At 50.0% G+C, this 6,541-nt stretch overlaps 1 long non-coding RNA gene across 1 annotated transcript; it reads left to right on the forward strand.

Moving 5' to 3' along the window:
* Positions 1-1,964: 1,964 nt before the first annotated feature.
* Positions 1,965-5,624, forward strand: LOC141569285 (uncharacterized). Its single transcript, XR_012492792.2, has 2 exons — positions 1,965-2,830; positions 3,559-5,624. It is a non-coding gene; the product is annotated as an uncharacterized LOC141569285 (long non-coding RNA).
* Positions 5,625-6,541: the final 917 nt, after the last annotated feature.

Here is a 6,541-nt window from a genome sequence, read left to right on the forward strand (position 1 = left end):
AAGAAAGAAGAAACTCCCCAAGTCATTCCGACTGCTGGAGAGAATGGGAGGGCTTCCTGGAGAAACTCACGTGTATTCTGGACCCTGAAGGGTCAGTAGGATTGGGGGTGGGGGGTGGGGATGGGCCAGACCTCCCAGGCACAGAGTGAGGGAAGGGAACGATGGCATCGGGCCATCCAGAATGCACGCAGTGAGTGCCACAGTGTGCCAGGCACTATGCTAGGGAGGCCCCCCAAATAGAGCAGTGACCAACATGCATCACGAAGGCTTAGTCAGAGTTAGGAAGAATGGGCTGTAACATAGAGGAGGTGAAAATCCCTTCCCCACCCATCTGAACTCAAGGAATTATGAAGAAAAAATGGCACCAGAGGGAGACTGAAAAGGTGATGCTTTTCTGTTCCCTACTGGCCACTGGTGGAATGGGCAGCTTTACAAATATCCAGATAGGCAGGGAACATAGAGATTGGACATTTTGTACTAGGCAGGGCATAGCCCAGGGGAAGCTGCAGGCCCCTGGAGACACCCCAACCCTCAATCTGTGCCCATATAATATGGCCGTAGGGCAATGCTAGAGAGGCAGGGGTAGGGAGCCGGCAGCCAGACAAGCCTGAGGTGGGGTTCCCTGGCTTCCCGCACTGGGGTCTTTTTTGCCCTCTTTAGTAAGAGAGTAGTTTCACAAAGCCAGGCATTGTTGAGAGGAAACACGTTTTTCTAAATTCCTTTATTTTCCTGTTTATAACAGGCAGGTCAGCAAGTAAGTGGGACCAGAAGAAGGGGAAGGCAGGGCCCTGGTGGAATTCTGAATTTTTTAAGGCCAGAGACTCTCTTCTGAAGGAAAACCAAAACTACATCAATTATTTTTAACAGAGATAATTTAATATACGGCATTGGCTGAACAGAGTATTGAAAAGCCAAAAAGGAAATAGTGAAGTAAATCAAAGAGGTCGTGTAAGTAAGAGGAAGTAGGAAGAGTCAGGAGTTATTGGGCATTAGAGACACGGGGAATGAGCTCTGCAGAACTGGCATCCAGGCTGGATCTGGAAGAGGGGGAAAGAATGGAACCAACTGCGGCTGTGAGGCTAACGTCTCCGCAGATGGGGACAGGAAGAAAACAGGCAGGAACAAGCCCCTTCTCCCTCCCTTCCTGCCTTCCGGTTTTCCCTCAACGACTAGAATGTGGCAGAAGTGACAATAGGTATATTCTGGACCCCAGTCCTCAGGAGGCCTTGTGCCTCCCGACTCACCTCCTGGAATTGCCCTGAGACCTCCATAGGACAAAGAACCCGTGAGGAAAGCACGATCCGGAGAGAGATGCCCAGCCCAGATGATCCAGTGGCCCCAGCCCACCTGCCGCTGAGTATAGCTACATGAGTGAGCCCAGGTGAGTCCAGCTGAAGAACCCACCGCCCCATCCACAGAACTGTGACAACTAAATGTTGGGGTTTATTATGCAGAAATCAACAACTGAAACAATGTGCAATGAAGAGACCAGTCAAGGATGGCAGGGCACCTAGAAGCAGGACGCTGGGGCAGGAGGGAGGGGTGCCAGGGGAGGGGCAAGGGGCAGGGACGGATGGCGAGAAGGAAGGGCCTGCCTCTGTGTTCTGACCTCTTATCAGTGAGTCTCATCGAGACCACAGTTGGTGGGTTTCCTTGGGTTAGTCACTCTTACTTACCACATTCTCTCCTTTCTCTTACTTCTCTCCCTGGCAATGTGTCTCCAAGGCATAAGCTGGGTCCCTTTCCTGCAGTGCTTTTCGCTGGCTCCTCACCTAGTTAGTTCTAAGCATCCTCACTCAAAATACACTGAGAATTCTGTGTGTGTTCAGCTACTATTGTGTCCCTCTTGATCCTAAACCAGGATTCCCTGTAGGCTCTCTGAAAACACGCTGTTGTCCTACATAGCGCTCATCTCAGTTTGTAATTACATATTTATTTTTGTGTTTTAAAGGCCCGAGCTCTGCAAGACCTAAAGAGCTTATGCACCGAGACTCTGCAAGACATGATGAGTTAATGCCAGCACTTCTAGTCCCTCACCTTTCCTATCAGTTTGTCTAGACCACTAGTTCTCACAGTGTGGTCCCTGATGAGATCAATGTCATTTAGCATCATCTGGGACCTTGTTAAGAATGTAATGTCAGTTCTCAGGCGCCACCCCAGTCCTGAATTGCCAACTCTGGAGGTAGAACTCAGCACTCTGAGATTTAATGAGCTGTCCTGGTGATTTTAGTGACACACTAAAGTTTCAGAGAACCACTGGTCTAAACAGTGAGGAGAAAGGTGAGTTGGGGAGGAAGTAAGAAATGAGGAGATGGGACCTGGAAAAAAGACAACTTTATACCAGCCCTCTTCTCTGCTTGCTTTGGCCAGTTCAGGAGGTGGAGCCAGAAATGCCAGATAGGTTTGTAGGGAGTGGTATGAATGCACAAGGACCTTTGCCCAATGAGAGAGAGAAGAGAGGAGAGAGAACAGAGAAGAGAGAAGCGAGAAGAGAGAAGCGAGAAGAGAGAAGAGAGAAGCGAGAAGAGAGAGAAGATAGAAGAGAGAAGAGAAAAGAAAAAAGAGAGAAGAGAGACCACTATGCCGCTGTTTAACAGTGCGGAAACTGAACTCATCTGGAATTAGGTAACTTCCCAGACTCACACGGCCAGGGTGTGGCAGGGCCCCTACTTGACCCCAAGTCTGTCTGTCCCCAGGATCTGCACTGCTGGCCAGCCAGTTCAGCTGCCAGACTTATTATTAAGAAATGCATCTCACACTTTTCTTAAAGAAGCAGCTAAGCAAGCACCTCAGCAGAGAAATACCCAGCACACCAGCGTTGGCTCTGAAGGTGAGAGTGTGTCAGAGGCTTGCGGGCAGCTGGCGGGCTCAGCGTGGGCTCTCACGATATGCCTGTGGGGTGCTTTTCCCTGAGTCCTTTGCTCCAAGTGTTCAGGGTGAGTTGAGGCCTGGGGATAAACAGCAACCGGCAATACATCTCCCCGAGTTTATTTACTAAAACAACATTTTTTTTTTTTATTATTTTTTATTACCAGGTCATGTTCGCAGCAAAAATATGACAGTCTACATTTTATGTTGCCATTGATCTTTAATCCGAGCCTGCCTCGAGGTTTCCTATAAAATCAGGGTTTCCTGCGCCCAAATGTGATTCCAGCACCGGAATGAATGACAGCCCGGGCTGCTCTTTTCTCATCTGAAAAGGCTGAAATTGCTTTGTGTAAATGGGTGGAAAATGCTGATATTTGGATTCTATAAATAGCTCGCCTCTTGAGCGAGCGAGTAGCGCCGGGTTTCATCTGTGCGTCTCCTTGGAGTGTTTGGGGCCTTATCACTTTTATCCAGGGTGCGGCATACAAATGAGTCCCGCCACTGTGCGCCCTGCCACGCAGCGTTGATTTGGAACATTTGGGCACATCTACAGGTCAGGAGGGAGGGCTGCTGCTGGAGGCACACGACATTGCCCTCGAGGGTAAGGGTGGGGGTGGCTGGAGACGCCGAAGAACCTTCCTTTAGGGGAGAGAGAGCCTCACAGCCCCTTCTCCACACTTCCATTTGCAGCCTGTGCCTGCCTGCGTGGGAGAAGGTTCTATCTATAGCGCGCTATTTTTAGCTCCATCATCTGAAGAACCTGACAGCCAGTTAATGACTGGGACCCATCGCTGCGTGTCTGCCGCGCTGTGGAACACGCACACCCGGAGCAGATGGGCAGAGGCTCAAGGTTGTTGCATCTGCAAATTCCTTTCCTTCCCCCAGAGGTGGGCTGTTGGGAGGGGCCTTGCTCCCCATTTTCTGAGAACCCTCCTCTGTCAGGGAGGGCGCATCTTGTTCATTTCTGGTGCAGTCAGTGACATCTTCCTAACCCAGAATCCCATTCCTAGACACTGTTAACACCGTCTGGAGAGAAGGAGGGGCAGAGAAGGCAGGGGTGGCAGGCCTGGGAGCTGACGCAGGAGTCTCATTTCACCTTGGGGACTTGGAAAACCCGGGAAGAAGGCCAGTGGAGAGCCATCCCGGTTAGAAGCTGTAATTTTCCCAAAGAGGGAAAACCCTGTTTCAGAGACTTCATGCCCTTCAGAAGCTGTAGTCTGTATTGGCTCCAGCCCCTGAGTCCATAGATCAGGTGCCACATGCCCAGAGAGGCCCAGCCACCCGCCCAGGACTTCACAGCCTGCTTCTCCTGTCCCCACACCCTGTCCAGCTGCTGCATCTGGGACCAAGTCACAAGTCAAGCGTCTGCTTATAGTAGGTGAAGGAGCACAGGGAGATGTTCAGGGTTTGTCCTTCCATTCATTCTCTCACTAGCCCTATAGCTGTGGGTCATGGGGGCTGGTTGGCTGAGCACCAGGAGATCAGATTCAGAGCAAGGGGTGGCACGAGAAAACCAGTGACAGGGCCCCAGCTGGAAACCTTCGGCACAATCTTGGGTGGGATTGAAGGGTAATATGGCAGTTGTGTCCAGTGAGGGCCCCGCGGGGGGCTTTGGCCCACAGTCAGGCCTCCTGCATGACACAGGCAGCCGATGTGTGTAACAGGTAGCATGTGTGTCATTCTGAGCCCACTACTGGAATCAGCACAGAGTTCTCAATGCAACTCCAGGAGATAGTATCCTATTATCATTCCCATCTTACAGCGGGAGAAAGAGGGAAACTACTTTATCCACGTCACCCACCCACCCACCCAGTAAATGGGGGATCTGGGATTCAAACCTGGGCTGTCTGGCTCCATCGTCCGTGCCCTTAACCACTGTTTTATACTGCCTTCAGGTTAGACCCATCTGACTTAGCCCCCTTAAGTTGGGCCAGATTTAAGGGGCCTTGGAATTCTGAACCGGCGCTCTCACTCTCAGATTCCTCTGGACCAACACCACCCAATCACAGCACTGTCAGCAAGGGTGGAAATGTTCCATATTGGTGTTGTTCGGTACCATAGCCACTAGCCCCCGGGGGCTACTGACTATTTGAAATGTGGCCAGTGAGACTGAGAAGCTAACTTTTCTATTTAATTTTAATTCATTGCAATGTCAATGTCAATAGTCTCATGGGGCCAGTGGCTACCATGCTGGACAGAACAGCTCTAGAAGACTGGCTACACATTTTAATCCAGTGGGGAGCTTTTGAAGATAACAATGCCAGGATATATGCCTGACATTCTGAGTTAAGTGGTCTGGGGTAAGACCTGGCATTATTATTTTACATGATCTTCAGGTGATTCTAATATGCAGGTGTTGGGAACCACTGGGTCCCTAAGTCATTCTAGCCTCTTCTAGTTGCTAATAAATAGTCCTCTGATTCTATTGTGGCAGATACTGTAGGTGATTCATTCAACACCATCCCCGAAACTTTTATCCCTTACCTTCCTCTACTCTAGAGGTTAGGAATCTAAACACTTGATTTCGCTAATGGCCAGGCAGTTGGGAAGACACTGTTCTGGCCAAAGAAACATAAGCAGAATTCCGCTGATGCTGCTGCCTCACATTTCTTTTTCCTGCCTAGAAGGCGACTAGCTGCCTGGAGCTGTGGCAGCCGTCTTACAACCATGAGGGAAGACCAGGAGCATAGCAGATGTCCTTGTGCCACTGAGTCTTGTGCTACCTCTGAACATGTTTTAAGAAAACATACAACTTAGTTGCTTATGCCACTCTCGTTATGTTTTTTTGTTCCTTGTAGCCTAGAGCATTTCTATCTAATATTGGTATCTTTTAATTTCCTTAGCATTGAAATTGCTCTAAAGACTAAACCTGTTGAAGTACATGATAACACATTGCAAACTGTGAAGCACTCAGCAAATGGACAGTGTTTGCAGTTGGTTTGTAAACATGGTGAATCTCCACTTCAAGCAAGAAATCCAAACTCAAGGGCTTGAAATTCATGATTCAATGGCAGGTGGGGAGCGTTCCCAATGGGGATTTGGCCAAGGGAGGAGCAGTGTCCTGGGAATAAGGTGACCAACTTCTCCTGCTTGTTAGCACTGCAAGTCCCAGGAAACCCCTGCATGCTGGGCGAACCAGTAGCGTTGTTCGCCTTCTCTGGGAGCACAGAACAGAGACCTCTCATCGACCACAAAACATCTGCTCTTAGATTAGGTGCCTAGCTGACCTCACAGGCCTGGCCACTCGTTGCTGGAAAATCCATCAGCTGATACACTCTGGGCCGGAACATCCTCCACTCAGCATTTCAGTTGTGGTGCCTGAAAATGAATTAAGGGCTCTTAGAAGTGCTCACATACTTCCCTCAAAGGCTCCACTTCTTCTTTGTCTAAGAAACAAGAATTGCACACCCCAAGGCAAACGGGGCTGGCACGAGGACTGAGTGTCCAGTGCTTTACACAGTGCCGGCCCAGCACCACCCGCCAAAACACATGCTGCTTGAGTGAAGCGCCTCGGGCTGGTCCTTGCTCCGCATCCCCAGCGGCTGTGTCCACACATGGGCCACCCCACTGCTGCCTCTCCCCAGCCCCAGCCCAGCTGACTTCTCCAGTATTTATGCTCACCTCTTATTTGAATGATGCCTTATGGTTTGCAAAAGAAGCTCATGCACATTAT

The sequence above is a fragment of the Rhinolophus sinicus genome, chromosome 1, assembly GCF_057876585.1.
Source record: "Rhinolophus sinicus isolate RSI-liver-muscle chromosome 1, RSI-T2T, whole genome shotgun sequence".
In the NCBI taxonomy this organism is placed as follows: domain Eukaryota; kingdom Metazoa; phylum Chordata; class Mammalia; order Chiroptera; family Rhinolophidae; genus Rhinolophus; species Rhinolophus sinicus.